This window comes from Tenrec ecaudatus, chromosome 14, assembly GCF_050624435.1.
Source record: "Tenrec ecaudatus isolate mTenEca1 chromosome 14, mTenEca1.hap1, whole genome shotgun sequence".
NCBI lineage: Eukaryota > Metazoa > Chordata > Mammalia > Afrosoricida > Tenrecidae > Tenrec > Tenrec ecaudatus.
In genome coordinates, this window is record NC_134543.1 from 74,030,715 (window position 1) to 74,054,342 (window position 23,628).

Below are 23,628 nucleotides of genomic sequence, written 5' to 3' on the forward strand. Positions count from 1 at the left end.
AGACTGTGGGGTAACTTCTTATCTGGCCTGAAACGATGCGATTATGAAATAGACTGACAGGTAGGCTGGCTTCCTCGCCCATCGAAGCAAAGGCAGGGGACTCTGTGACTGAGAGACTGAGAACAGGAGAGAGACTTGGCTACCAAGTGGCTGAGGAGACGTCCTGCTGCAGACCAATGACTGTACTCTTACTGATTGCTGACTCTGCCTTACGGTAACCTGTTAACTTCCCTACTCTGCCTCCTTAATTGTGAGTATTTTCTGTGAGATCTGTGTACCCAATGCAATGAATTATCGAGAAACAGTTGATGTCAGAATAGGTAAAGAAAGATAGATCATAGCTTGCCTGACCCCTCCCTGTCTCATGGCAAAAGGGAAGCCAGGGGAGGTAAGATCTGGATCCCCATGCCATTTATTACAGGAGGAAGTGAGATAAATTATATTGCATTGTGGGTATTGTAATCAGTAAGATGAAACAAAACGTGTATGCACTGTTAAAAATAAAAGTGATCTGCTCTATAAACCGTCAGCCAAAAGTTAATAGATAAATAAATAGCCAAATGAAGCTAGAAGCTACTGTACTGAATTTTATGCAAACAATGCATACATTACCATTTGGGGTGGGGGAGGCTGCAAACCATGGGAACCCTTGTGCATGTTAGTTTCCTATGTACATTAAAAAGTGGGTGTATTATATACAAAAATACAGTACTTCATAGCAACACTTTCCAGACTAGGTAGCCCTCAGCCAGAAGTACTGGTGAAGAAATAAGACAGTACCGAGGAGAAGGGAGTTCTAGGTAATGGAAAGGACACGAACCACCCTAAGGGTTGTGAGGACACCTTAATGTGCTTGGGGAAGGCTGTGTGGGATAAGTGGGATGCGGAAAAGGATAAGAGAAATAAGGCTAAAAGGGTTAGACAGGGCCAGCACACAAATGCCCCTACAGCCCAGGTGAAGGAGTTCATTTTCTCCTACAGATGTCTGAGAATAAAATATCAATGATTTTAGCTAACCCAGAGAACATATAACCATATCTATTTTAAGATGAACTTGATCATAAATTAGGTAGTACATTAAAAGAAAAAGCCAGCAATTAGAAGACTAGCAGAGGACAAAGGATCACTGCTATACCCTGAAGTACATTATGACATCTCGAACTGGAGCTATTAAAGTGAGCCTGGACATGAAAGAACAAATTGAAGAAACATTTTGGAAATAAAATTTGTGGAACTTCTAGAACAATGAGATGTGATTGACAAGAACAGGCCCAAGTGGAAACTAATGAGGCATCCAATTGGGAAATGCAGGCAATGCTGACACTTTGTACAGTGAATAAAGGAAGAAAGAAAGTATATACTGCTGCTCAATGTTGTGACGAGGAAAGCAACCTAAATGTCCAATAAAACCTTAAAAGTTAAATTATGTCATCATTTAAGATAGAATGTTATGCTGTGTATTGGAACTGACTCGACAGCACCAATAACAATAATTATGCAGTTACTGAAATCATTGTAAAAGCATATGTTCTAGCAGAGTAGTGTGGGAAACAGAAACGTTACCCCACACTACTCTGCTAGTACATATGCTACAAAGGTTGTCCCCCATAATATGTGCCAAATCTAAGATGCTGCCTGCTAATACCTGGTCAAGAACCATACACTTGGAGGTCAGTCAACAGCTGAAAGGGTATCTCCCTGAGTGTTTTCAGCCATCTAGAGCAATCAGGCCCTATAGTCTGTCCCATCCTAAGTAGGGTCCACTCCCTTCTATTAAGGATAATGGATTTTTCCCCTGAAGGAGAGCCCAAAGACAAGGTCAAGACAATACAGGGAGGACCGAGGTTAGACTGCTCTTGTCACATGTATGCTCCTAGTGCCTCCCCTTCCTACAGTGTGTACACATCTAATTTGTCTCCTTCATGTCACATGTATGCCTATTGTGCAACCCCTTTCTGTTACACATGTGGTTACCTGTAATTAGAGGGGCTTGTACACCCCCTAAGTGAATATAAGCCTTGGTTAGAAATATATTTGCTCTCTCTGGGCGGATCTGGCTGCTGAAATCATGCCATCCAGGAGGTGAGCATTCGCATGCTTTATCTTGTCTGGTGTCTCTTTAATTTTATCCCTCAATTACACAACCACCCCTTGGACCCATTCGATTGTGGAGGCTGGTACCCCACAGTAAAGTGTTCATGGTATGTTACATAAGAAAGACAATAAACAGTGCATACAGAATTATCCTGATTTTATGTTATGCATTTATAGAATTTTTAAAAATCAAAATAAATATGTCAAGAAGTTAATAATGGCTTAATTTGGTAGAGGAGTGATGAGTCATGAAAATCTATTTCATAAAACTGTTTTAAAAAGGAAAAAATAAGGCACAGATAAGATATAAGAGCATAGTGATACCAGGAGGGCAGGGAGAAGGTGGGGAGAGAAGGGAAGGAAAGGGGACTGATGGTGATGATCGACACATAATCACCCCCACCCAAGGGGATGAACAACAGAAACCGTGGGGGAAGGGAGACAGCGGCCGGTGTAAGATATGAACATAATAACAACTTATAACTTATCAAGGGGCCATGAGGGATGTAGGGAACTGACACCAAGGGCTCACTAGAAAGTAAATGTCTAGAAAATAGTGATAACCTACGTACAAATGTGCTTGCTACAATTGATGTATAGATTGTTATAGAAGCTGTAAGAGCCCTCAAGAAAGTGATTTTTAAAACAAAATGAAAACAAAACCAAAGAAAGTGTATTTCTTTAACCTTTTTTTCAATTGTCAAATTATACTGAAAAGTATAGAGTATTTTTTGATTATGAAAATAAACCTTTCCACTTTAAAGCAAAGAAACTAGAAGCACCAAGAGCATGTGAATCTCCTCAAGTCTACAGCTTTGTCAAATACGAGGCATGGTGACTGGACCAAATGCTAAGTCTACGGCTCATTCTATAAGGGGCACAGTGGAGGGGCCTCACTACGGCTCATTCTATAAGGGGCACAGTGGAGGGGCCTCACTACGGCTCATTCTATAAGGGGCACAGTGGAGGGGCCTCAGTGGAACGGTGGTAAAGTGCTCAGTGGTTTGAACTCATGAAGCACTTTGCAGGAGAAAGATATGGCAGTCTGCTTCCATAAAGGTATAGTGCCTACAAAACCCTATGGGGCAGTTCTAACCTGTCCTATAGAGTCATTATAAAACTTGTCAGCAATGGTTAAGTTCATAGCAAATTTAATAAGGCATTTTTTCCTTTTGAAGAATTTAGCTCATTAACGACTAAAAATGTATTATTTCTTATTTATAACATCTTATTATATATGACTTCAGACTATGCATATTTTATTTTTGGATTTTTTCTATATATGCAGGCAAAAAAGATGTATTCTGCTCATGCTCACTTTAGACTACTCAGGTACATTTGATATTGAACACACTCTATGCTGAAGAAACAGCTCAACAAATACTAGTAATTTTTATATGCACATACCAATCCCTTAGACTTAACAAAAACTTAGCTCTTAAAGTTCTAAATTTAGGTTTACTGGGAAATCCTGGGAAATGTATATATAAATTGAAAACCCAAATTCACTGTCATTGAGTCAATTTTGACTCATAGTGACTCAGTAAGACAGAGTAAAACTGCACTTGTGGGTCTCCAAGGCCATAAATCTTTCAGGAGCAGCAAGCTTCAGCTTTCTCCCATGGAGCCATTGGTGGGTTTGAACCGCTAATTCTTCAAGACTTTATAGGGAAATTCTCATACATCAAGAATGTGGATGAAATAAAAATAGTATAGACAATATAACTTTTAAACTACATCCATTTCTCACTTTGCAACATTGTTAGGTTCCAACAACCAGCTCAATATGTGAAAATTGACATTATAGCAACAATGAAACACACAATTTTCCTCTAGTTCTTAAATGCTTCCTTCCCGCCGCCCGCCCGCCCCCACATCATGATCCCAATTCTAGCTTACAAATCTGGCGAGACCAGAGGCTGTACACTGGTACAAAAAAGAACTGGGAACACAGGGAATCCAGGGCATATGAGTCCCTCAGGACCAGTGGTGAGAGTGGCGATACTAGGAGGGTGATAGAGAGGGAGAACTGACTACAAGGATCTACATATAACCTCCTCCCTGGGGGACGGGCAACAGAAAAGTGGGTGAAGGGAGACGTCACACAGTGTAAGATAAGACAATCACCAAACAGGGATATTATCAAGACATTCACCAAACAGGGATATTATTTAGAAATTATCAAGGGTTCATGAGGGAGGTAGAAAGGGGATGGGAGGGAAAGAAATGAGGAGCTGATACTAAGGGCTCAAGTAGAAAGCAAAGGCTTTGAGAATGATGAGGGCAACAAATGTACAAATGTGCTTGACACAATAGATATATGTATGGATTGTGATGAGCTATAGGAGCCCCCAATAAAACGATTTTTAAAATAAAATTGGAGGATGATCGTACCAGATCACAAAACATAGGGTGATCACATTATTACCTGATTGCCAAACCACATCATTGTAAAACTGCCAACTTATACCATGACATGATTGCCAAATCATATTATTATATAACTGTCAAACCAATGAGGATCATGGTCCAGTCAAGTGGACACATACCAGCTTTAACATCACAAACATTACTCTTACCTCCCTGTTTGGTGACTGTCACTGCGAGATGTACACTGTTAGTGTATCAATTTGACAAAGGAGTCCTGATGGCATTGTGGTTATGTGCTGGGCTGCTAATGGCAAGGTCAGCTGTTCAAGACCACCAGCCGGTCTGAGAGAGAGACGGTGCTTTCTCCTTCCATTAACTGTTAGTCTCAGAAACTGACAAGGGTAGTTAAACACTGGCGACGAGGGTCACTATGAGTCGGCATCAACTCAATGGCAGTGAGGTGAGTTGAGAAGATACATTTACTAGAGTGAATGTGAAACGTCAGAGAATGAGAGTTGATCACTGAATTATTCTATTTTAATCACTTTATCATAAGATGCACTTGATCGATAAGAAGAGAATCTTGGGAGGGAGGGGAAAAAAAAAAGAGGACCTGATGCAAGGGGCTTAAGTGGAGAGCAAATGACTTGAGAATGATTGGGACAGGGAATGTATGGATGTGCTTTATACAATTGATGTATGTATATGTATGGATGGTGATAAGAGTTGTATGAGTCCCTAATAAAATGTAAAAAAAGAAAAGAGGAGAAAAAAATGATTAGGGCAAAGACTGTACAGATGTGCTTTATACAATCGATGTATGTATATGTATGAACTGTGATAAGAATTGTATGAGCCCCAATAAATTGTTAAAAAAAAAAAAAAAAAGAAGAGAATCTTGCTATCTTGGCCATATGCCGAGCCTTATTCAGGCCAGTTTACTGAAGGAGAAAACAAAGGGCTAGAATTAAAAGCATTTTTTTTTCATTTTCATATTTAGAAACCTGGCTTAATTTTCTTAACTAAAATTAATTGCACATCTTATTTCTAGATTTTCTGGTAAATCATAATGGCAGTGAGGTAGGTTTTTCTCTGAGATACTTGTAAACACATCCCAGGGAAAAATAGTGTAATGAACTCACTCAATAAATATAAACGAATTTCACCAAGGTCGGACAGTGAAGGGGTATCAGACAGGAGTAGGGCCAGTTCTCTTGGCTAGAGATTGGGTGTTCTTCTCTGACAAGATTAAAGCTTTAAAAATAAAATATATTTCCTTAAGAGAGCTAAAAGGAAATTCATGTTAAGATACCATTTGGTGACACTTGGAAAACATCACCTAGCTCTCAATTCCAGAAAATGCCTTAGCTATTTCGGCTAACAACCACATATTCTACAGAGTAGAAAAGAGTCCCGGAGTAAACACTCCACGAACAGAGAATTCAGAAATCTGCGACAGCAATTAGCTGCCAGTGTCTTACTATGTTTCTGTGATCTGATGTCCATTTCCATGGAAACAAAAAAGAAGGGAGAGGCAGCCAAGAGAAGAGATGTCAGAACTTGTCAGGTTCAGTGGCTGGGGCTGAAAGCTGGGAATGTCTTTTTTTATTCTTTCTTTTTGCTCCCCAAACAGCAGCAGCTGACTTCTGGCACATAATCGATTCTCAAGTTAGACAATGTCACACTGCTTGGAAGCATAAAACTGAAGTGCAGGTTTGGGGGCTTGTTTTGCATATTTTTGTTGGCTTCGATTAAGAAGGAAGATAAAAATTAAAAGCAAATCTGTTCCAAATTCAAAATTTCTAAAACACAGAATGTAATAAAATCATTTCAAAATTCAAGAAGTAAGCAGACTGTCTTCACTGTGATGGGGAATTTCTAAGCTCACGAAAGAATACTGTTTAGAAAGAACAATGCGAAGGTAAAGGTCGAAACGACGTGGGTCGCAGAGGACATGGATGGCTGATGTGTGTGCAAAGCCTGAAAGCCAGAGAAGTGCGGGCCTTTCAAGACACAGCAGCACCCACGAATACTTAGAATGGGGTAAGAGGTTAACACAAAAGACTCTCACGAAAAGGTGACATCTAATTTAAGACCTGAGGGACAAGATAGGGGGTTAGGGGGTGTTACTGCAAGGGAAAGCCTAGAAACAAGATAGAGAACAATGAATTCAGCAAGAGCAATTGGTTTAAGACAGGGAAAACAGTGCAAGTTAAAAGGGACTGATGATTAGGCCCAGAGGGGCCTTATTTCTCAGGTTTGATGTTGAACCTTTGTCCAGACAACAAGGCACTAAAGATTCCCAATCAGGAAAGTAACAGATGAGATCAGCATTTCACAAAGATTAGTCAAACTATCTCAAATTCCATAAGGAGAGAGATATATAGATAGCTATAGATAGGGATATCATGCTTAGTAAAGTAGAGGAGCAGCAAAAATGAGGAAGGCCCTTAACGAAATGGCCTGACAGCCGTTACAATAAGCGCAAGCATAGCAACAGCTGTGTGCGGGAACGAGCAGTGTTTGGTTCCATTGTGCGCAGGGTTGCTGGGGTTAGACTCAACTCTATGGCACCCAGCAACCACAATGAAGAACTATTCTCTCACAAATCTGAAAACTCAGATAAAAGGAAACATTTCCTCAGAACACACTGGTTACAATTTGCCGTGGTTGATGCAGCGATGGGCGACGATGGAGGAAGGGAAGCTGAAATGGGACAACAGGACAAAAAGAATACTAGTGGAAAAGAAAGATGACATTCAGAATTTAGGCCTGAAGAACTAGGTAAATAATGCTGCCAATCCAAAGAAGAAAAAGCTAAAAAAATAAAAGACACAAAGAAGGAAGGTGGGGTGGGTTGGAGCAGCGATGAGTTTTCATCTAGATTTCATGACTCAGAGGTATCCCAGGGACTAAAAACTACTCAAAAGGCTTTGTAATATGCTATCACATAACAACTATGCCCAAATAACATATTCTCAAAACTGAAAATAAATGCAACTGAGATGAAATGAAATAAGGACATTTAAATTGCAAGTTCAGAATAAAGATAGTTATTATATCCTCTCAGATATGCCTTATACATTATATGTCACTATCTATATGACAGGCTATATATATGTCATAGAATGTATGTTTAAATAACTATCTTATTATCTAGTACTACTGTAACAGAAACACCACAAGTAGGTCGTATCCCCAGAAAAAACAAAGGGTGGTGACTTGTAAGACGGAGACTCAGAATACATCCCACCTAAATCCTATAATAGAGGACTCCCTCCAAAATGGGATCATAACCTTAGACATAAAGGTTAAAATTTACAAAACATCATTAAAGAGATTTCAGCTAGAAGAGCCATATTAATTAACTACATCTCATCCCCTTTCAACATACGTAAGCCAAGCATTCCTTAGAAATTTCTGTATGCTTAGCATCAATCTTCCCCTGGGTCTAGAAGTTTCTAACACAGAAACACGAAATCTAAAGAACACACCCCCGCTCTTCTTTAGTGGTAGTAATGGCTCCCTCTCTCTGCTCACTCCTCTCTCCTTTTATCTCGTATGAAATAGCAGGTCATGAGGCCTCATCCCAGGAAAGCAGGACTTTGACCTGGGTAACAGTGTGGCACCCCTGTATTATCTAATCCACACAATTCTGTATAATCGGTAATGTTGTTACTCTTATTTTAGTAATGAAGAAACTGAGATGCAAAGAGAAAATAACATGAGCAGGGTCCCACAAATAATCTCTCTGACTGCCATGGAAAGCTTTTAACTAATTATGCTGTACAACTGAAGTTTTAAAGTTTCAGTTTTTGAATTGAAAAGATGGTCATTCAATAAGATCTCTGAGGTACTTAATGATACTAATGTCCTTTGCAATTGGGCTGCATCTTTTGTGGTTTCAGTTGCAGTAAATTGCCTGGGGGCCTTATCTGCCCTCCTCTGGCTTCCCTTTCTGCCCCACGCAGAGGTCAGACCGGGCTCCACAATACCAGACTGAGTATATATTAAGCACTCTGAAAAAGGTAGCATTATTAATAGTAAGATGTATCTAGGAATAAATTATCTAATAATACATTAATTCAAACCTATTTCATCTGAAGCTTTCTAGATTCAGGTAACTACTATGTCTGACTTAGGTTCTATCCAAATTCACTAACCATAAATGTCTAACATATTTGTTTATGTGGGCATATGCACCAGCTTGGAATAAACACACAAAAATGGAATAAACTTTTAAAATATTTTAATTAACCACGAATGATTTCATTTTGTGGACTTTGTTCAATACCATATGCTAACTATTATGTAAAATAAGTAATCCTTACACCTAAACATCTATGAGAGTAATTTAGCATAACATTATTCTTATGCTATAAATGATCACCTAGCATTTTAAATTATTCTTTTAATCATAAATGAAGCAAAGAAATTGATGGAGGCAAGGTTTATATTCTTCTGCTTCACAACAATTTCCCTGGAATGTCACCACTGAAAGCATGAACAAAGCCAGTGAGCAGACTGCTTTAAAATTAACAGGGAGATATTGATGGTCCTTGAAATGACTGACATCCTGAGAGTGATGCTGTGGAGGAATAGCCTAGGAGCCTCTGCGTAACTGATAAGAGGAAGAACGACCTAATGAAAGGAGAGTCAAGGAGCAAGAAGCAGGTTGCCAAAACAGCCATGGTGTTCTTTCAACAATAAAAACCTGATCAAACAAAAAATGAAAACGGCAGAACATGATGCAACCAGCAATAAATAATCACAACCAAAAATTACTGTACTTAATCCATGCTAAAACAGTAGAGTGAGATACACCATTATTTTATGGATCACAAAGCGAGGAAAAATACTAATAATTAAAACTGACACAAGGCTAAGATGGTATTAATTATAAAACATCCTCTAATTTCAGAGATATTAAAATGTGAAAAAGATGTATCATCAAATCAATAAAACATGGCTAAAGAGAAAAAAAGGGATAGTAATTCTATGAATCTCGAGGAATAGGCATAACTCTCCTGATAGCTTGCATTGGTTATGGTCAAATCTTCTAGGGATTTGACATGCCAGCAGGCTTCTGAGCCCATAATCCTCTGCATCAGCCTTTATCCACTCAATAATGACCACAGCTCTCCAATGTTCTCCTAATGGCAAGTAATCTTATATTTATTGATTTTATTTATCTTTATTACCAAACCAAAAACCAAAATCACTATGGTCACATTGATTCCAATTCACAATAACCTTAGAGGATAGAAGAGAACGGCGCCATAGGGGCTCCAAGGCAAAGAGCCTCATCTTTCCCCTGGGAGCAATAATAGGCTCAAACTACCAACCTCAGAATTAGCAGGTTAATGCCTAACCTACAGTCCCAGCAGAGCTCCTGGGACCTTTACTGTTGTTAGGTTTGAACCCATAACAACCCTATGCACAAAGGAATAAAACACTGCCCAATTCTGTGACATACTCATAATTGTTCTTATGCTTAAATCCACTGTTGCAGCCGCTGTGTCAATTCAACTTGTTGAAGGACTTCCTCCTTTTCACAGCCCTTCTACTTGACCCAACATGATGCCCTTCTCCAGAAGACAAAGTCTTGCCAACCTCACCTCTAAGGAACACTCTGGCCATACTTCTTCCAAGACAGATCAGTTTAGTCCTTCTAGCAGTCCATGATACTTTCAATATTCTTCTCCAGCACCACAATTCAAATGCATCGATTCTTCTTCGGTCTTGTTCAATGTCTAATTTTCTTTTTTTTTAAAGAAATCATTTTATTGGGGCTCATACAACTCTTATCACATTCCATGCATACATCAATTGAGTAAAGCACCCTTATACATTCATTGCCCTCATCATTCTCAAAATTCACCTTCCACTTGGGTTCCTGGAATCAGCTCATTTTCCTTTTATCGCTCCCCATCCGTCCCCACTCCCCCCTCCCTCGTGAACCCTTAATAATTTATAAATTATTTTATCTTATCTTACACTGCCCGGCATCTCCCTTCACCCACTCTCCTGTTGCCCATCCCCCAGAGAGGAGGTTATATGTATATCCCCGAGATCGGTTCCCCCCTTTCTACATCCTCTTCCCTCCCGGTATCGCCACTCTCACTGTTGGTCCTGAGGGGTTCATCTGTCCTAGAGTCCCTGTGTTTCCAGATCCTACCTGTACTGCTATGCATCCTCTGGTCTAACCAGGTTTGCAAGGTAGAAATGGAATCATGATAATCAATGTCCAATTTTCATATGAATATGAGGCAATGAAAAATACCATGAATTGGGTCAGGTGAACCTTTGTCCTCAAGCAACATCCTTGGCCCTTCAATACTGTAAAGAGGTCTTGTAGAGCAGATTTACCTAAGCAACCTGTCTTTTGAACTTTTTGCTGCAGCTTCCATGGGCATTGATTGTGGATCCAAATAAAACAGTTCTTGACAACTTCAATCTTTTCTCCATTTATCAGAATGGTACCTATTGTTCCAGTTGTGAGGATTTGGGTCTTCTTTACATTGAGTTGTAATCCACACTGAAGGATACAATCCTTGATCTTCATCAGTAATTGCTTCAAATCCTCCTCACTTTCAGCAAGCAATGCTGTCTCATCTGAATATTGCAGGTTGTTAATAAGTCTTCCTCCAATCCTGATTCCACATTATTCTTCATATAGTCCAGCTTCCAATTATTTGCTCCACATACCAGACTGAATAATTATGGTGGTAAGATAAACCTCCCACACATAACTTTCCTGATTTTAATCCATGCAATAATCCCGTGTTCTGTTTACTCAACTGCCTCTTAATGCATGTACAAGTTCCACGTGAGCATGAAGAAGTGTCCTAGAGGCACTAATCCACCCAAGGGGAGGGTACTGTTTGTGTCTCCACAGGGAACGAGGGACCAGCCTTCAATTCAATGCTCCAAGATGTGAATGCAACATGCTGGCGGGGAGTAGGGAACCAGTGGAGAGGTTTGGGGGGCTGGCCCCAATCCCAACTACTAAGTGGACACCTGCCCCTCCCCTCAGAAGAATTTATTTGAAAGGATGGCACTGAATCTGCAGCTCCTGAAGAGGGACATATCTGATCAGAGCACAAGGGAGCAGATGAAGGGGGAGGAGAGAGTGGAGCACATCCTGGCCCACCAGGCCAGCAGGTTGATGTTCCCAATTAGAACAGCCAGTCGACAGAGAGGACTACATGGCTGGCCCCACTATAAGACATGACGTCCCACACTGACCCATAGCCCTGCAGGGCACAACACCGGAGACACAGTGAGGGAAATGCACCCAATTGGATCCCACCAAACTGAGGCAAAACATTAAGGGGGTGCAAAAGAACAGCAAGGAAATGGAGCGGCAAGGTCCCCAGGGAATGCTGAAGGTGGACTTTGGGGTCAGGGCATGGTGCCCCAACAGACTGGACTGGAAAAACACTCCTAAAGGCCAACAAACAATCCTTGAACTAACTACAAGCTTTTCTTTCTTGTTGTGTTCTGTTTTTTTGTTTTTGTAATTGATTTGTTGTTGTTTGGCTGTGCTCTGTCTTGTTTTTGTGTATGTTATTATCTCCGCAGGTCTGTCTGAATAAGATAGGCTGGATGAACAATCGGAGGAGGAAACAACAGTACTGATAGTTCCGTGGGGACATGGGAGATGGGGAGGTGGGCGGAAAGGTAGTGGTGTTAATAAACCCAGGGACAAGGGAACAACAAGTGATCCAAATCTGTGGTGAGGAGGGTGTGGGAAGCCTTGTTGGGCATGATCAAGGGTAATGTAACCAAGAGGAATTGCTGAAACCCTAGTGGGGACTGAGCATGATAGTGGGACAGGAGGGAAGTCAAAGGAACTAGAGGAAAGAGCTGGGAGGCAGAGGGCATTTATAGAGGTCTAGATAAAGACATGTACATATGCAAACATATTTATACATGAGGATGGGGAAATAGATCTATGTGCATATGTAAGGTTAGTATTAAGGTAGCAGAAGGACATTGGACCTCCACTCAAATACTCCCTAAATGCAAGCATACTTTCATCTATTAAATTGGCATTGTATGATGCTCGCCTTCCTGACACAACCACTGAAGACAAAGTGGGTGAACAACGAAATGTGGTGAAGAAAGACAATGGTCCCCGACTATCAAAAGAGATAGTGTCTGGGGTCTTAAAGGCTTGAAGGTAAACGAGCGGCCATCTGGCTCAGAAACAACAAAGCCCACATGGAAGAAGCACACCAGCCTGTGTGACCATGAGGTGTTGAAGGGATCAGTTATCAGGTATCAAAGAACAAAAAAATCTATCATTTTGTGCTCACCTCTCTGATACGACCACTGAAGACAAATGGGTGCATAAGCAAAGGTGGCGAAGAAAGCTGATGGTGCCCGGCTATCAAAAGATATAGCGTCTGGGGTCTTAAAGGCTTGAAGGTAAACAAGCAGCCAGAAGCTTGTTTCAGGCATCATCAGAACAAAAAATCTTACCACAGTGAATGAGCGGGGGAGTGCGGAGTGAAGACCCAAAACCCATTTGGAGGCCAATGGACATCCACTCACAGAAGGATCTCAGGGTGATGAGCCAATCAGGGTGTGATGTAGCAAAGATGAAAAATACAGCTTTCCTCTAGTTCCTAAATGCTTCCTCCCCCACCCCACTATCATGATCCAAATCCTACCTTGCAAGTCTGACTAGACCAGAGGATATACACTGGTACAGATGGGAACTGAAACACATGGAAGCCAGGGTGGATGATTCCCCTCAGAACTAGTGGTGTGAGTGGCGATACTAGGAGGGCATAAGGAGAGTGGGTTGGAAAGGGGGAACCTATTTCAAGGATCTACATGTGACCTCATCCCTGGGGAACATACAACAGAAAAGTTGGGGAAGGGACACGTGGGACGGAGCAAGATATGACAAAATAATAATTTATAAATCATCAAGTGTTCATGAGAGGAAAATGAGGAGCTGATGCCAGAGGCTTGGGTGGAGAACACATGTTTTGAGAATGATGAGGGCAATGAATGCACAGATGTGCTTTACACAATTGAAGTATGTATGGATTGTGATAGGAGTTGTATGAGCCCCTAATAAAATTATTATTTTTTTAATGAGGACCTGATACCAAGGGCTCAAGTAAAAGCAAATGTTTTGAGAATGATGATGGCAACAAATGTACAAATGTGCTTGATACATGGATGTATATGTAGATTATAATAAGAGTTGTACAAGCCCCCAGTAAAATGATTGAAAAAAAGCATCTTGGAATTTCCATCCTTTTCAAGATCATCCATAGTTTGTTATGATCCACACTGTCAAATGCCTTCTTGATGCTGTTCGGTTCCATCAAGTCAGTTCTGACTCATAGTGATTCTATGAACAACAGAACAAAACCCTGCCTGGTCCTGCACCATCCTCACCACTGTTCCTGTGTTGAGCCCATTGTTGCGGCGGCATTGGAAGCTCTGTATAAGGTTTTCAGTAGCCACTTCCTCCAAAGTGGGCAGCTGATTCCTTCTTAGTAGTCAATTCTTAGTCCGGAAGCTCTGTTGAAACCTGTTCTCTTTGGGTGACTCTGCTGGCATTTGAAATGCCACTAACATAGGGCCCAGCATCACAGCACAAGTCCCCACCGTAAGACAAATGGACAGATGAAAGCTCCAGGACCTTTCTTAAGGCTCTGTCATTATCCCTGCAGAAGACAAATTCCTACCATTTTTAATTACCCTCATTCAACATTAGGTCCAAATCATTGTACGTTGTTCTTCAATCTCTGTGTCCACACAGAAAAAGAGTTAAAATATTTAGGAACTCTTCTGGAAGTGTTCAAGATAGAAATATCAGGTTTTTTATTTTTGAAATAAGGGTTTGGCAATTAGCCACCTTTACAAAGGCAAATTATTTTAGGCCCAACTCATTTTTGCTACAAATGAAGTGTGCCTGACATTATTTTATCCCCTTTTAATCACTCTACTTCACTGGATTGACACCTTTTCCTATTAGCACGTCTTTTTGCTCTACTTTTGACAGCTGGCCTTCAACTGAGTGAGACAGTGGCATTTTATCGGGCCTCTTGTAAGCAAGGTAGCAGTTTTCTGTGAGCGTCCCACCTCTATCAGGGCTAGTTAGAGTCCTCTTCAACTTGAACCCTTCTTGGCGGTTCTAAGATTTTTCTTTCTTTGCTTCCACTGGCAGATTCACTTTTTGGTAAAACAGAATACTTAGGCTCCTTGTTTTTATCAACAATGATGATAAATGATGGTTTCAACTTTCTGGCACCTTTCTGTCCTTGCTCTCTCTTCTCTCTCTCTCTTTCGGTATTTCTTTTCATGTTCTCTTTCCAGATTCAGGCCTGGAACTAAGCCAGATGCTGTGTTTTCCCCAAATTTTCCTCAATTCTTTATTAAGGTGCCAGGAAATCATAAATGAAATCTGTTGTTCCATTCAATGTGTGAACTGAATAGTTAAATTATACACAGCAATTCTCCATTCTGAAAATAAAGAGCTCTGATCACCTATATCCCCTTGCGGAGAGCAAAAAGTTATTATGAAGGAACAGAATCAAGGGAAGTTCCCACCTCTCCTCAGTAAGCACGTGAGTCAATGACAGCAGGTGAAGCTGGTAAACTGAGCACAAAGATTAAATCAGTTCTAGAGTTCAGGTTAACCAATGAGGAGAATAAGAGTATATTTTTCACTTAGGCAGAAAGATCCAATAAGGTAAACAAAGGTTTTGAACCAGAAAAGGGAAGATCAGAAAAGAGAAACCTAAGACCTCACTGGAAAGTTATAGGGACAAAGTCCAGAAAACTACATAGGGAAAAAGTTGAACCTTGCCAAAGGGAAAACCCAATTTGAAGACATGGCTAGTAATATAAACCACATGGAAGAAGGGACGCTGACATTCTATTTCCTTCCTTGAAAGTGGCCATGGGCAGCAGATGGACATTGGACTTCAACTCAAGCACTTACTCAATGCAAGAACACTTTGTTCTATTAAATTGGCATTCCAGGATGCACACCTTCCCGACACGATTGCTGAAGAAAAATGTGTGCATAAGCAAATGTGGTGAAGAAAGCTGACGGTGCCCAGCTATTAAAAGATATAGTTTCTGGGGTCTTAAAGACTTGAAGATAAACAAGTGGTTATCTAGCTGAGAAGCATCAAAGCCCACATGGAAGAAGCACACCAGCTTGGCTGACTATGAGGTGTAGAAGGAACCAGTTATTAGACATCAAAGAACTAAAAATCATATCAGTGGGTGCCCACCTTCCTGATACGATCACTGAAGACAAACGTGTGCATAAGCAAATGTGGTGAAGAAAGCTGATGGTGCCCGGCTATCAAAAGATATAGCATCTGGGGTCTTAAAGGCTTGAAGATAGACAAGCGGCCATCTAGCTGAGAAGCATCAGAGCCCACATGGAAGAAGCACACCAGCCTGTCTGACCACAAGGTGCAGAAGGGACCAGTTATCAGACATCAAAGAACCAAAAATCATATCAATGGGTGCCCACCTCCATGATACAATCAATGAAGACAAATGTGTGCATAAGCAAATGTGGTGAAGAAAGTTGATGGTGCCCAGCTATCAAAAGATATAGCATCTGGGGTCTTAAAGGCTCAAAGATAAACAAGTAGCCATCTAGCTCAGAAGCAACAAAGCCCACATGGAAGAAACACCAGCCTGTGTGACCACAAGCTGTCGAAGGGATCAGGTATGAAGCATCAAGGAACAAAAATTATATCATTGAAAAGGTGGGTAAGTGCAGAGTGGAGACTTAAAGCCCATTTGTAGCCAACTGAACACCCCTTGCTCAAGGGTTGTGGGGAGGAGATGAACCAGTCAGGGTGCAGGCTAGCAACGATGAAATGTATAACTTTCCTCTAGTTCTTAAATGTTTCCTCCACCCCTCACTATCATGATCCCAATTCTACCTTACAAATCTGGCTAGACCAGAGGATGTACATAGGTACAGATAGCAACTGGAAACACAGAGAGTCTAGGACAGATGACTCCTTCAGGACCAGTGGTGAGAGTGGCGATGCCTGGAGGGTGGAGAGAATGTGGGGTAGGAAGGGGGAACTAAAAAAAGGGGGGGGACTGATTACAAGAATCTACGTATAGCCTCCTCCCTGGGGGAGAGACAGCAGAGAAGAAGGCAGGGAGAGACGTCGGATGGTGTAATATATGACAAAATAATAATTTATGAATGATGAAGGGTTCATGAGGTAGGGGGGAGTGGGGAGGGAGGGGAAAATGAGCAGCCGATATTAAGGGTTCAAGTAGAAGGCAAATGTTTTGGGAATGATGATGGCAACAGATGTACATATGTTCTTGACACCATGGATGCATGTATAGATTGTGATAAGAATTGTATGAGCCCCAATAAAATGATTAAAAAACAACAACAAAAAAAGTGGCCAGGAAATACCAAAGTGCATGATTAAGGCATAAAAACCTAAGGGAGGAATTCATGGCCCAAAAAACCATTAAGTGCTTTCATCTCCCAAAAGTACCAGGGGTAGGGTGCCAACCCCAGAAGTCAGGTTAGAAAATAAACTCTGTGAGTGAATACTACAAAACACTCTTACAATTACTCCAACCCAAAAGTAAACAAAACAGGAATATCAGTGATTAACTACTAACAACAATAGCTCTCTTTTTGTAACATTTCGTGGTTTCATTTTAGTTCTATAACTTCCCTGATAAATTACTCATTTAAAAATGCAGGCCACTAAGTATTTGCATCAATTAAAAAATGCTTGTACACCTGTGTTCCTAAAGGTCAGAAAACAATTGCAGATTCATGAGTCAGTGACACTGAACCTAAATTAGTCTGCAGTCTAATATCCTGTAACACTCACTAACAACTACTTGTACTTTTGTTTGGTTAGCTGATGTCCAGTCTGTTCTGACACATAGCCACCTTATGTATAATGGAACAAAACACTGACAATCCTGCACTCCCCTTCCCATCATGTCTATGTTGAGCCCATTGTTACAGCCACTACGTCATTCCATCTCATTGAGGGTCTTCTCTTTCACTCACTCTGCTCCTCCAGATTGGTCCCTCCTAACAAATATCCAAAGTACGTGAGACAGAGGCTTGCCATTGTCACGTCTACGGAACACCCTGACAATGCTTCCTCCTAAACAGATCTGTTCATTCTTCTGAAAGTTCATGATGTGTTCACTATTCTTCGCCAACAGTGTAATTCAAATGCATCAATTCTTCTTTCCCACTCAGGGAAATATAATATTCATCCTTGTTCTTTACGTTCCAATTTTGAGCACCATGAAAAAACTGTATACAACACTTGGAAGTAATAATAATGTCTAATGTATCTTAACTTCTTACTTAGGATTCAAGTCAAAAGTAATTTTGAAACTAAAAACTTTTCTTTTTTAATTTTGAAGGCTGAAACTGTGTCCTATACAATCTTGTTTCTCAGTATCCAATAAATGTCCTAAACATAGCAAGTAGCCAATGAATGAATACCTCCTGTTCAAGAGGACAAAAAGCTAAATGACATAAAAAGTAACACCTATTGCCAGTTCATGAAATAATTGTTAAACGATTTAACAAACACATGGCAATCACAAGCAACCACTACTAGACTAAGAAAACTAAGCTAAAATAATACTGACTCACAGAAATAATTTCAAAGAACTAGGCTCTAGCAATATTATACCTCTATTTCCTTGTTCATAAAGATTTCTGGTGGCACTAGATTACTAACTGCAAGGTCAGAAGTTCAAATCTCCCACCTTCTCCTTTGGAGAAAGTTAAACCTGTATGCACTTGTAAAGATTAACAGTCTCAAAAACTTTATAGCACAATTCTACTTAGTCGTACAGGGTAGGCTGTAAGAAAGAATGACAGTGTGTCTGACTTCCTTGTTCTCAATTTGGTCTGGTTGCTTGTTCACGAGTGCAGCGTTTTAAAAGAAAAAGGAAAACTTAAAAACAGGCTTAACATGCTCAATTCTAGCCTCAGATTAAACTCACAAAATATCCAAGAGGAATCACTGAGCTCCATTATAAAAAAAAGTTTCATGGTTAATAGGTTTGTTTTTAAGGAAAAATAGTATATCAATGGTGCTTGAAAGACTACTACCCCACTCAACGGAACCAAAATTAATTAGTGTTCTTCATTCCTTAATGTTTCATGGCGGTTACTAAGCATTTTTTTAAATATGAGGACTGCTAAAGAACCTGATGGTAGAAGGGTAATGAATAAACAGGTCAGATGTCCAGCACTGACAAGAAAGCCATTCAAATGACTTCACATATCGTGCAGTCTGAGAACATTTTCCATGGGATATAATAAATTTCTTTGGTACATTTAGATATGGCTAGCTTAATTATCTTAAGAACATCATTTAATATTTTATCTCTTTGCTTGAGTGTCTGGCAGCCTCTAAAATTTAATATGTCATACTATAAGTCTCTGAGAAACATAATTTATATTAGTTATATAATGTCAATAGGAGAGAGATGGATAATTTCCTTAGAAACTGTTCAAATTATAAATGACTACAAATAAAGTCATTTGAAATATTTTTCTCATGCTTCCCTACATCTTAAGAGTTCAGAAGTTCTCCAGATCTCTTACTGCTACTAAATAATAAGAACTTAGGTATGATTCAGCTAAGTGTAGATTTTCTACAACCACTAATATTTAAACACTGACTTGTTTACAGTTCACTTCAAAGTGGACAATAAGAGCCTCTTTAAATCTTCTGGTATAATAATATTTCATTATGTAAAATATTGCTTGAAGTCAAATAGGTGACATATTAGAAAATATGTTTTCATCACAATAGCTATATATTGGAATGGTTCTGGTAATGAAATTTCACACATCTTTATTTCCTCTGTACATTGGTCAATACCTAACAGACCTCTGTTATCACAAAAATTAATATAGAAAAGAATTTGGTGGTTAATCATGCACTAAACAATGGGAGAAATACACGTATTGTAGTTTCTTGTGTAACTATTTGTTATTCGAGAAACTACAAGTCAAACTCCTTTAACTCTTTCCATGAGAAGTGCTGAGGGACCTAAAGGGGGTAGGCGGTGGGGGGAATCTCATTTTATACAGGATTAAGAAAAGCTTAGACCACACTCAGAGGCAAAATTCTTTTGAAAACCAAGGCTGAAAACATTCCTTATTCAAAAGAGAAATTCCATTGTCAGGGAAATCACTAATACCAACTATCAAGGGAAAATGCTCATTCCTATTGAAGGAGCAGCTAAAGTGAAACTGCTTCTTTAGTTGCTAGGAAACAACCAACTCATTATATACCATTATCCGAACCCTAGAGCAGAAACCTGGCATCTGCTTCACATTTGGGGATACTGGAGATTGAACTAAAAGCACTGAAACTACTGCCCCAAATCCCCGTCTCCAGGGTTTACACTGTGGCCACAGCGGGTGCTGACATCAGGCGTGCCTTTGAAGTTTCTTTTCTATAATCCTTCTAATAACTAAAATTATTGTTTCCAATATCTCACATTTTTGAGCTCAAAGACTCCAAGAAAAGTCTTCTTCGTTTAAGTCACACTGGTTGTATCTACTATGCTGACTACAACTTGATGTGTGCACATGTGTCTGCATGGGGTGGGTGGGGGAGTGGGGGGGGCGCTACTCAGAAATCTTAAAAAATCACAGACATATTAAAAACTATTAGTCATCAAATGAAAGATAATAGGTACTTATGACTTTAATTAAAGTCAAAATGAAAAGTAAATGGAAATGACTTCAAATATCTGGAGATTTAGAGGTAAGACAGACTATTAAATCTAGTACTCTAGTCAAAATGACACTCTAGAATCTATTTGCCTGGTTTTCCTAACTAATCCTAAAGATTAATTTTTATTTCTATGGCATGGCATGCTTTTTCACAATGCATCATCACAAAATGCATTCAAAAACATACAGTACAGTAATTCATCAATCTTTCCCTTTTCTCTTAACAGGTGAAGTTGGAGGGAGAGTGAGTGGAAGGAAGTGAATAAAGTACCAGCTATTGGCAAAGTGAAACCCAGAGACTGCTTACACTGTTGCTGCCTACGGAAAGAGCATTTATAGCAGCTACTCACAAAAGCCCCAACGTGTAGATGATCCAAATATCCATCAAAAAAAGAATAAACATGGGTTATATACACACAATGTCATAGTATTCATCAATGAAAATAATTCATTCAGTTATATTTACAACAACATGGATGAGTTTCAAAAATCTTAGGCTAAATGAAGAGGAGCAACTAAAAAGGCTATATATACGTACATATATACATATACAAAAGGACTTCAAAAGTTATGTGAGAGAAAATTCCATTATTTTTCCACAAGCTTTTGGAAGCTATCTCCTATATGATTCCATTTATAGAACATGTAAACACTCTCTGGTGATTGAAATCACAATAATAAATGACCATGGGGTGAGCTCTGGTGGCAATGTGGGATAAGCACCGGACTGCTAAACTCAAAGTGGGCAAGTCAACCTGCCCCTCCATGGAGAAGATGAGGCAACCTGCTGCTGTGGGGATTTACAGGCTCACAGGAACTCTGGAGTGAAGCTTTTGGATCAGGCCAAAAGACTCTCTGGAAAGGTTCTCAGAATTCACTTACATGGACATCGGTGCACAAAGCACTTAAAGAACAAGTGAATCTTGTTCACTGCTTTTTTTTCACCTAGACCTAAGGGGAAAGCTTTAAGGGGCTTATTAAAATGAAGATTCATAACCTTCATAATATTCTTCACACCAAAGTAAGTCTCAGAAACCCTATACAGGATCACTATGGATCAGAATCAAATAGATGGCAGTGGACATAGTAAGGGGTAAGGGGTCTTGAATAGACATGAGCTTATGGGAACTTTCTAGGGAAATGGAAATGTTCTCTATCTTAATTAGTAGTGCATATACATACATATATCTACTCATTGAATTATATGGGAGGGTAAGTGAAAAAGCATTACTACTAGCATTCCTGCTAATTAACATATGCACAGGTTTATTCCAAACAAAACGTGTTAAGACATATCCTACAATCAATCAGTAGATGGTGCATACAAGTTCTCTTAGCAATTCGTCTTAGTCTCCTTAAATCGTCTATAAAACAAAAGGTCCAATAAAAGCAGTGGTTCCCAAGGGGATCGATCCCCTGGGCCAGTTAAATTCAAAGCAGACGTGAGTTCAGAAGGCTACAGTGAATATTTTGGGGGATCCACAATGGGTCATATTAATGGATTTTCTAAAAGTACACTGGGAGGCATGGGGGCTATTGAAAAGAAGGTTTGAAAAGTCAAAATTATATTGGTTAGCAAAAGGCCTGGCCAGGGATGCTTTCCCTTCACAATGCACCTGCTTATCTTTAAGGGTAGCCACGGCTGTTCCATAAGAATTTCTTTGGGAAAGCTTTCCCCATCTACCCGAAAGCCCTGCTCTTGTCCCTTCAGATTTTTCCATTGCCTAATTAAAAAGATCATTGCAAAGAAACACAAGGTGGTTGCTCATGAATGCTGCAAGTGCTGCCTTGATGCGGTGTAAAGCAGGGAGTGCAGGCGTCTTCATAAAAGGGCGAGAGAGACGGAAACACCACCTTCAGAAGTGGACAGACATAGATGGAGGACATTTCTAAATACAGCAACTTTACATAGTGATATTTTGCTACAATAGTTTTATTTACTCTGATATTTAAGATCAGTACATTCTACTCTGTACAATTTTAACTCAATAAAACAATGTTAGAGGGAAAAAAAATGTAAACTACATTTCCAGTCCAACATGGCAGACTGACCACAAGTAGTCATGTTCTCTCCCGAGACACAGTAACTGTGAATGGACATGAAAGACTTCTGGACTGGTACTTTTCGATTTTCTTGACCTAAGTAAGAACTGTATAGCTGTTTCAGCTGTACAGTTTGGACGATTCAATTACCTGGTCCACTTACGATAGGTACATTTTTCTTTATATATGCTATATTCTATCTTTTTAATCATTTAGTAAAACAGTTACCCGTTAAAGTGTACTGGCGTATAGAGCTTCTTCCCAGCTTCTTCATTTGTCAAAATATGTCATAGCTTGTCAAAGTATGTCAAAGTATGTTCACAGCTTTTTACTTCCCTTTAAAATGTACGGACCATCCCACAAAAAAATTACTTTTCAAAAGCTTGTACAGTAAGTAAGCCGTCTACTCCCTATATTTGAAGTACCCTAATAAATGGATCCTCCTTTTCCTATCTTCCCATCTGCTATTTCCTAGCATGCTTGCTGAAAACATGCATACCATGCTATCCTTAGCACTTATCATAGGAAACTTTGATCTCGCATGACTTACATGTATGTCATAGAGCGCATTATTTCCTATCTCCTACACGGTGCCCCGCTAGACTCCCAGATTCCACAAACATTTGTTTGAGTGAAACCTTTTATAAAGATTGCGAAGAATAAAATCAGATTACAGAGATGTTGAGAGCCTGGCTGAATTCAAAAATCAAAATTTATAAATGCAAGTAATTAACACAATTATCCTTTATTCTGATGGTATTTAGCTAGAGTAAGTAGAAGGCTGGACCAAACCTGATAAATAAAGGTCAGGGTCACAAATAACCAACTGTATGATTTAGGCCCCAAAAGGGAGAAACATAATCAAGAGATTTAAGTGGCTAAGAGAAGAGATCAGAGCAGCAGAATTGGTACAATAACAAGAGGTTATGGTCACAACAGAAGAGCTTCAGAGTGTAAGACATATTTTATCTGCTTATTTATACATCTGAATATAAGAATATCTACCATTAGAATTGCTCAGCCACAGCATGCTACCTAACACAGAATAGGATCTGAATAAATAAGGGGTAACTGTAAATTGGGGAGAAAATGTGAATTACTTTTAATATTTACCTATTTATAACATAATTATAAATTCATATCTACTGAGGAAAAAAAAATTATCCAAGCAAACTAGAACTAACAGTCATCTGATGTTTTTAGATTAACTAATCAAGTCCTCTCTTCATTCTTAATGATAAATAAAATTGTTTTGACAAATATTATATATGCAATTATATAGCCATGTGTACTCTGAGGAAACAAAAATATCACTTTGTTCTGAAGCAATTTTAATTCAAGAAGCCATGATTTATATA

At 39.5% G+C, this 23,628-nt stretch overlaps 1 protein-coding gene across 1 annotated transcript in view; it reads right to left on the bottom strand.

The window, feature by feature from the left end:
• NUBPL (NUBP iron-sulfur cluster assembly factor, mitochondrial) overlaps window positions 1-23,628 on the bottom strand; it is a 247,923-nt gene that overhangs the window by 106,807 nt on the left and 117,488 nt on the right. The window lies entirely within an intron of this gene.